This window comes from Phyllostomus discolor, chromosome 2 (assembly GCF_004126475.2).
Source record: "Phyllostomus discolor isolate MPI-MPIP mPhyDis1 chromosome 2, mPhyDis1.pri.v3, whole genome shotgun sequence".
NCBI classification, from domain to species: domain Eukaryota; kingdom Metazoa; phylum Chordata; class Mammalia; order Chiroptera; family Phyllostomidae; genus Phyllostomus; species Phyllostomus discolor.
Genome location: NC_040904.2, coordinates 150,458,383 through 150,467,517, shown reverse-complemented (window position 1 = coordinate 150,467,517; position 9,135 = coordinate 150,458,383). Strand labels below are relative to the sequence as shown.

Below are 9,135 nucleotides of genomic sequence, written 5' to 3'. Positions count from 1 at the left end.
AATCAAGAGCCAATGTTTATGGTATTGAGTTTGGCATCTTTGACCGCTTTCCTCTTCTGTGAGGTGTACATAACAGTACCAATATCAAGGGTCTTGGGGATTCATTAACTGAGTTAAACACCTGAAGCGCTTAAAAGGGTGCCTGACAGGTTGTAAACCTTCAGTATACGTTAACTATTATTATTTTCAAAAGAGGCAGAATGGAATAATACTGGAGAGAGGAGAGGCTGGGTGCATGCTGTAGACCCGTGTCATCTAAATTTTCCGAGCATCAATGTCCTCCTACGTAAAATTAGGTGGCTGGATTGGAACAACTCCAAGGGCAGCAGTAGTCTGGGGAACAGAGGTGCCACGGGGCAGAAAGGGTTTTCAGGGAGTCCGGGGGCGGATTTGCAGGCGCCAGGAGGGAAAGGCCCCGCCCCACCCCGGAGGCCTCGGCTGCTCCAGCCCGCGAGCAGTTCCGGTGCCAAAACCCGTCCCTCTCCCGCTCCCCCGGAAGTGCTTTTCCAAGGTTCGGGCCAGAGAGAGGCCTGTAGGCACAGCCGCGGAGGCTCCACCGCCTCCGAGTAGGGGCTCCTTCCCGGATCGGAACCTGGGGACCCGTGCCCACCGACCTGCACCCTGACCCTTCCCATCGCCCGGGCCGACGGTGAGTGGCCTGGGGAACAGCCTGGGACGGCTGTGGGCCCTGTCGGGGTTGGCGCTCTGGGGCCCCAGCTGCCAGCTATGGGCTGCGGGCTCCTAGCTGCGGGCTGGACTGTCGGGGTTCCGGGAAGCGGGTTGTCCACAGCCCCGGTCTTTGCCGAACTCCCGGGGCAGGAGGGAGCGGGCCGTGGGGTGGGCGGGGCGGAGCCGGGGAGAGGGTTCACTGAGCTGTTGTTGCTTTTGGGACTGGAGAGTGGAGCTGGGCTGGGCCGCGGTCCTTCCGATCCCCTCTTTTCTGCTCCCTCAAATGTTCGCGCTGATTCCCAGATTTGTTTTTTTTGTGTGTGTGCGACCTGGGTGGGGCTGGGAACCTGGACACCAGACTCAATCTTCGGATCCAGTTCCCGACTTTTTTGTCCTCTGGGTTTGCATTCGGGCTCCATAATTAGCCCGGGTCCCAGAGGTGTTGCCTCCTCAATCCCAGGGTGCGGCACGGCGTGTGTAGAAGCCCGGGATCTTTTGCAAAGCTTTTCGTCCAGACGCGCCTATGGGTTGCCCGGATCGGTTTGGACTGCGCTTGGGACCAGCTGTGGATAGGTCTGTGGCACCGGTGTGCCTCCCGTAATCTTTAGTGACTGGAAAGCTTGCTCAAACTATTGTTAAAGGCATTTAAAACGAACAAGTTGAGGAGAATCTGTTCAGACAAGTTTCCTTTATTTTCTTGCAGACGTAAAAATGATGCTATTCTCTAATCTGTATTCCTAATTTCTGTGGCTATTTGAAGTCACCGTTGTATGATGAGTTCAGTCTGTGGTTGTACAAATGGATTGCAGAGGGTGCGAGAATTGTTACACCTCCTCTTCCTTGAAGTTTTTATACCTCCTTTTTTGGAACTGTCTTTTTCCTTCACTTTTGAAGAGTTATTCTCGGTAACTTCTGAGATTCCTTATACTGTTAACAGCAGTGCACAGTTCACACGGGTGGGCAGGAGTGATTTTTTTTTAATGTTTTCTTTTTTTTCAACTTATGAAGTGTTTAGCTTGGATAAGTTGAGAATTTCCTAAACGAGAAAGCAATGTAAGCATTTTTAACGAACAGATTTTAGGTAATAAATGCTGCTGAAAGTTCTGTAGGAAATGAGGATTTTCCATACTTAATAGTAATTTTTCAATTATGATCATAAGGGAATGAAGTTATTGTAGTTTATGACTATCAGCAGATGACCAGTGTTTTTGCAGTGTGAAGTGTACACAAACTACCTTTGTGATGCATGTGACACTTTCCCCCTTATATATTAGGATTTATACTGAAGTTATTTAAGTACTTATCTCATTTTCTCTCCTCCCACTGACTGGGGAGGTAATATGAATTAGGGAAAAATAGACTGGAGTGACAAGTTTTGTGAGCTCTCCTATGCAAAAGTAAATTTATTTCAGGGTTTTTTGATCTTCGGGCAAATGGTAGATGATTTTTAAGTTCCTGGAAAAGATTGTGGGTGGAAGGTTAGTGGCTCTACATTTACATTCAGATAGAAACTGTAGATTCTTGCCATTTGGAGTGGTTAATTGTTTAGAGCATACAGTTGTAATATTGTAATGGGGAGAAACTGGAAAAAAAGTCAAGTTAGATATGGTTATGGATCCATATTGGTGGTAGTTAATGTCTTTTGAAGGGATGTATTTCAAGAATTATAACAGTAAAAAAGGATACTTGGGGAAAACCAGATACCCTTAGGCATTGTACATTCTACTGTGTCCAAGTCAATTTAATAGATACTGAACATTTGCATTGTAAATTATGTTCTTCAGGTCAATTCAAATTGAATATTTGCTATGTTAGACAAACATGTGGGAGCAAATAAAGATACAGCCCTAGCAACTAAGATTCATGTTTGGGCAGTAATTTTCTATGGAGTGTCAGAAATTATGAAGAGATGAATTATATTGTTTAAACATACTAAACAGTTTTTCTAATCGGAGGTGGTATGTGCTTCATGAAAAGCATTAATAAGCTTTGTAGGATACAGTGGTTAAGTCTTTGGTCTTGAGGAATCTGAAATCTAGAAGGGGATGTAAGGTATTTGCATAAAAATTTATAACTTAAAGAAATACATGTAAATACGTAGGTTTGACCTAGAGAATGGAGTTGTATGAAATGAAAAATGGGTTCATTTTTAGCTGGAGTAATTATGGAGAGTGATGGAGGTATAGTAATACTTCTGAAGTTATGTCTGAAGCTGTTATTTGTTGAGCAGTAAGTGACCACCAGGCTCTGCTAGTTGGGGACTATGTAGCTAGCAGATAATGGAGCCCTGATTTGAATCCAGATCTGCCTGGTGCCAAAGCCTGTGTGTTTCCACTACATCATGTTATCTCCTGGTAAACTGATGACCTGAGTTCAGCATTGCAGAGGGTAAGACTTTTTTCTAAGAGAAAAATTTAGGTGTTGGGAATGGGTGGATGAAGAAGGCTTTTCAAATAAAGTGAATGATGTGAGCACAAGTGTGGAGGAGGGAACAGTTCATGGTGTACTGAGAGAAAAGTTAGAATACCAGATTACTTAGAATATCACGTTCATTTTGGGGACTGAAAGGTGAGGTTTGAAATTTAATTTGGGGCTGGAACTTGTTTAAATGCTTTAAGTAGGAGTTCAACATTTGGGAGGTAATGGGAAACTACTAAGGTCTAACACTGTAGTGTGTAGAATTTTTTGTTGTATAAAGCTGACTTTCAATATATAGAGTTGACCCTTGAAAAACGTGGGTTGGAACTGAATGGGACAGTTTATATGTGGATTTATTTTTTTCATTAAGTATGTATAGTACTGTAAATGTAAATTTTCTTAACATTTTCTCTTTATTGCTAGAATACAGCATATAATACACAAAACATAAAATATACAGGGTGGGGCAAAAGCAATTTTACAGTTGTGTGGAAAATAATACAATAAATAATAATAGAAGAATAAACTCAGTTTTGTGTACTCACAACTGTAAACCTACTTTTGCCCCACCCTGTACGTTGATCACCTGTTTATGTTATTAGTGAGGCTTCTGGTCAACAGTAGGCTGTTAAGTTTTGGGGAAATCAAAAGTTACATGTGGGTTTTTGACTGTTGCGGGGCGGGGGGTGGGTTTTTGACTGTTGCGGGGGGGGGGTGGGTTGTTGGTGCTCCTAACCCCCAGGTTGCTCAAGGGTGGACTGCAGTGTAAACACTGGGCAGTGCAACAGAGGCATTGAGATGATTTAGTAGGAGGGGTTGGGGAAGGTTTGGAGGAAGTGGAAGCTGAAGGCTAGGTTTATTTATTTTTAAAATATTTTTGTTTATTTATTTTTAGAGAGAGGGAAAGGGAAGGAGAAAGAGAGGGAGAGAAATATCCATGTGAGAGAGAAACATCCACTAGTTGTTTCTCACTCATCCCTGACAGGGACGTGATGGAACTGGTGACCTTTTGCTTTGTGGGAGGATGTCCAGCCAACTGAGCTGCACCCATCAGGGCAAAGCCATATTCATTTTAAGTGTGGATGATGGCGATGATGGTACTTATTATTAATATGGGAAAGGGGGTGCATAATATATCAGTTTGAATATGTTGAATATGTTTTTTTATATGCTTGCCAAACACTGGAAATGCCCAGAGGCTTTGGGAAATGTGGGTTTGTAGTTCATGAGAATGCAGTGCTAGGCATATATTAAACATGGGTGTAGGTCATAATACAAAACATGTACTAGTTCAGTCTATATAAGGAGATGAAAGAATCAAGGGAGAGTTTAGAGAGGAAAGAAAAAACTCTTTTAGATGGCGTCTATTTAAAACAGAAGGAAAAGACACTAAATAGATAATTTTATATAGTGGGAAAAGAACTTGGTAATCTGTGTACTCCTTCATGTTGCAGATTCAGATGAGATAGAAAGAGTCTGATCATCGAAAATCCAATTGGGAATAAAATTTTCTTGCTATTGCTATACTGTGCTATCATTGCCCTAGTTCAGGGAGGACAAACTGTTTCACATTCATTTGGTCTAGACTCTCAGACTTTGGTAATTTAAGACCTGTTTGGTTGTTTCTTTTGGACATTTGCTGGCAAGTGATATGTGAAGATTTAGAAGCAAATCTCTGATACAGTATTCTGTTTATTTATAGGTATGACTTTCAATTTTGGTTTCCATATCAAGAACCTTTAAATATTCAAAGATAATTTTTATGCCTCCTATTGCTACTGGCTGGTAATAGTGCCTTTCATAGAAAATGGTATTTAATTACATATTTTTCTTCTAACTCTCTGTAATACATACTTTTAAAAAAGATTTTATTTATTTATGTTTAGAGAGAGGGGAAGGAAGAAGGGGAGAAAGGGAAACATCCATGTGTGAGAGATACATCGATTGTCTCTTGCATGCCCCCAACTGGGGACCCGGCCCCACAAACCAGATATGTGCCCTTGCTTGGGAATCCAACCGGTAACCTTTCGGTTAGCAGGCCACCACTCAATGCACTGAGCCACAGCAAGCAGGGCAGTACTTTTGATTAATATGAATAGTTTTCTCTCTAGGTCCTGATTATCTTGGATAGAATAAGATACTTTTAACCATCATATAATGACATACATTTGGTTGGCCAAAAAGTCCATTTGGATTTTTTTCCATAAAACAAAGATACATTTTTCATTTTCACCAATAATTTTATTGATTTGGATCTTTTGAGTATGTTGGCTGTCTCCTGCTACTCACTGGCTTCCAGTGGGCAGAGGTCAGGGGTGTTGCTACACATCTTCCAATACATAAGACACCCCACAGCGAAGAATTATTTGGCCAAAGTGTCAATAGTACTGAGAAACTTAGCACACCACTTTTGACACATTTGATCAATCACAGCACCTTCTCCATATACTGCACAAGTTTTTTTGTGTGTTTTAGTTGCAGTTTTACCTTTCTTGAACTAATAAAGTATAATACACTGAAAATGTTGTATATTTTCTTCCATCTTCAGTATTAAAAGGGCTGCACAAAAATTCACCAATTTTGATAAGTTTTTAAAAAAATGCACACTGATATGACGGCTGTCACAATACAGTGCAACAGAATTGTTTTGAATGAAGTTAAAGACAACTAAGCACTACTAGAGTCATTGTACAGAAAAAACGTAATGAACTTTTTGGCCAGCCTAATATATAAAATCTATTTTAATTTGGAAACTATTTAAGAACTATGAATTTATAGAATTTTGTGTGGTTTTCTGTTTAGATATTTAAGTAGGGGGAATCTGTATTAGTGTATAAAAGATTGTAATAGTTTGCAAAATGAGGCTTATAGTTGTAACTTTTTGAGGGCAAGTTTATTAATTTTAGGCTGAGTTACCATGGAAGTGTTTATTTTCTTCTGGAAATTAATATGTTCATTTTGTTTTTTAGGAATATGTTTTTTACTATATCACAGGAACTTGGGACAGTCCTAAGTAAGAGTCCTGCGTCAGTGTTGTTGGAGGCAGGGGGTTTTGTGTGTGTGCTTTGTCTGGGCTGGTTGGCTTAGTTGCAGTGAGCCTGGTATTAATGAGGCAAAGGTCAGGAGTTCCATTTAGCTTCATTCTGAATGATGGCTAGGGAGTACACCTCTGACTCTTGCCAGCTGTCTTGGAAATTCCTCAGTTGTCATTGGGCACAAAGGTGACTGGATTAGGGCCTATCTTTACAACACTGGAAGAATATTAGAGGAAACATTGTAATGGTTAGGAACTCTGGCTCTGGAATTATACAGACCTGTGTCAGATTCTTGGTCTGTGACCTTGGGAGAGTCCCTAAACCCCTTCAAGCCTGTATTTCCTCATTATTGAGTAGGTTAATATTTTGTTTGGGCATGTCTTACTGTTGCTTTCTTTTTCCAGGTGGGAGTTAGTTGTTTAGACCTGTGATTCCCAAATGCTACTATACAGAGTGGTGTCAGTCCATGACAACATTTTTACTTGTCTGAAGTGAAATGAGAATGAGTTAGTTTTTCTTAAAGCCAAATCCATTGAAGTTAAAAGATATTTTTTTCTAAAATTACCTTTTACCATTTTTGGTGTAAGCCTGTTAGTTCTTTTAGGAAATAATTGTGATAGTAATTGGTAGTTATTTTCTTTTTAAATGTCCTTGGCAAAATAAAAGTGGCACCTTTGATTTATTATATATTTTTTAAGATTATGGTTCTGTGAAATCTGATCATCTTGGTTTAAACAGAACCTGGGTTTTGGGGGAGAGTACTTATCCAACATATTTATGCATATTCAGGTTAGGTTTGTGGTACAGTTTGCCCTTGTACTATCCTACAGGGACTGTATTGGGGTTCTCACAGCCATTGAATTGAACTTTGTCAAGTTTTACACAACTTATAGTACATTTCAAGGGGCAGTTCAGATTGCTTTAAATTGAGTTCAAACAAGTTTCTCGAAATTACTTGTTTAAGGCTGTGTTTCCCAACCAGAGTCCCAGGAGGAAATTGGCTGTGGGGGCTGCCTGAGGGTGCTTGCTGTAAGTCACTGCTCTGTTGATTAGGCAACAAGATAAAAACCTTGCCTTTGACATAGTTGGGTAGTAGAAACTGGCTTTCCTTTTTACCTCTTCTGCAGGAAAGATCCTTGAAGCTACAGCAAGAAAAGCTTTTTTATTTAGCATAGCAAGTAAACCTTGTACAAATATCAGTATTCAGAATGTTTCCTAGAGAAAGAATAGTTCAGCACTTTGCGTAATCGGTTATGTAAGTGGAGCCACAGAAGTCCTCCTGGGGACACAAACCAATTATTAGCATAAGCGCTTATTGAAACTACATTCAGTTGTCTATATGAGAAGCTTACTGACTCCCTGGTTCACTTAGAATGTGTGTGGGGGTAACTAAAGGTGAAAACCTTGCATAAGTGACTGTTAAATTAAGGCTTAACATTTGTTTCCTTTGAGTGTTTTTGATTAGTAACTTTAAATATTGGGAGTGCTATAGATATATATAGAAATGTATGTTAGACTTCCTGAAGCAAAATGTTCATGTTAGGTTGAAATAGCTTAGGCCCCCTCTTCTTTAGTTTTCATGAAAACTGGGGGTTTGCTGCTTTAGATATTAAGGATGTTATTGTTTTATAGAGTTTTGTTGTGTAATATTGATTCTGGTAAGTAAAAATAATCATACAGAATTCATTTATTTTAACAAAGCTTAAGTTTTTAACAATGCTTAAGTTTTTTCTGTAAAGTTGTCCTAATGGCAGAAATGAATGCTATGCTCAGAAGCTAGAAATACAGTTTTGCTCTGTTACCTAGCAAGGACTCGCTGCCCCATGAGCATAAGCCAATACTATGGCACCTGCTTCTGATAAGAGAAAAAGCTTATATTGTGAGGTCAGCTGGCAAGAAGGCTGGAGGGCAAGGCTCAGATCTGTCTCCGCCATCCAGGGTTTGGGGCAAAATTTAAGGGTTTTCAACACCAGATCTTCCTTAGCTTCGCAGAAGTTTCTGCATTCAGGTTCTGGTCATGTCTGAGTTCTTTGCTCTGGAAAGAGAGGGTGCAGAGGGAGGGGCAGTTAGGGGTTCCATAAGTTTTTCTCCTGAGTGGTGTTCACAAGTGGTGTATCCAGGGTTTAAACTTTGGTTCTGGATCTTGTTAGAAGTAGGATAGGACCAGTTTGAGCTGGTTCTGCAGTGACATAAGTAGGACATTTCATGATGCCTATAGGCTTTTATTTTAAATATTCATAAGAATTTTGCATTTTGTGATTTTAGATGTATGTAAACAGTGTTTTAAAGTACTGTCAACTAAAATTGGTACTCCCCAAAAAAGGGCTGATGTTCATTCTGTGAATGTTTGTGTTCCTGTGATATGGCTTATATTCAATTTAGTAACACTGTGCTTAACTATTGGGTTGGCAAAAAAGTTTTAGTTTTTTCCTTAGTGGTTCTAGTAGTGCTTAGTTGTCTTTAACTGCATTCAAAACAGTTTTGTTAGATTTTATTGTGACAGCTGTCATATCAACGTGCATTAAAAAAACATCAAAATTGGTGAATTTTTGTGTAGCCATTTTAATATTGAAGATGGAAGAAGATACGCAACATTTTCAGCGTATCATTATTATTTTGCTTTATTCTTTCAAGAGAGGTAAAACTACTACTGAAATGCAAAAAACAGATTTGTGCAGGTGTATGGAAAAGGTGCTGTGATGGATTGAACACGTCTAAAGTGGTTTGTGAAGTTTCTTGGTAGTATGGACATTTTAGACATACAATTCTTTGCTGTGGGGCTGTCTTATGCATTGGAAGATGTTTAGCAGCATCCCGGTCTCTCTCACTAGAAGCCAGTAAATAGCAGGAGATAGCTGACATACTCAAAAGATCCAAATCAATAAAGTTATTGGTGAAATTGAAAATGTGTCTTTTGTTTATGGAAAAAAACTAAATGGACTTTTTGGCCAACCCAGAATTTAATTTTGGCTTGTTAAAAAAAAATCCTGCCCTGGCTGGTGTAGCTCAATGG

General features: G+C 39.8%; 1 protein-coding gene across 4 annotated transcripts in view; it reads left to right on the top strand.

Annotated features, from left to right (window-relative positions):
* Window positions 1-494: 494 nt before the first annotated feature.
* The window catches only part of FRS2 (fibroblast growth factor receptor substrate 2), a 103,965-nt gene continuing 95,324 nt past the window's right edge, over window positions 495-9,135 (top strand). For all 4 annotated transcript variants that reach the window (XM_028533033.2, XM_036018694.1, XM_036018693.1 and 1 more), the window contains exon 1: window positions 495-649. The gene's annotated coding sequence lies outside the window, so the exon portion shown is untranslated. The remainder of the gene's footprint in view (window positions 650-9,135) is intronic.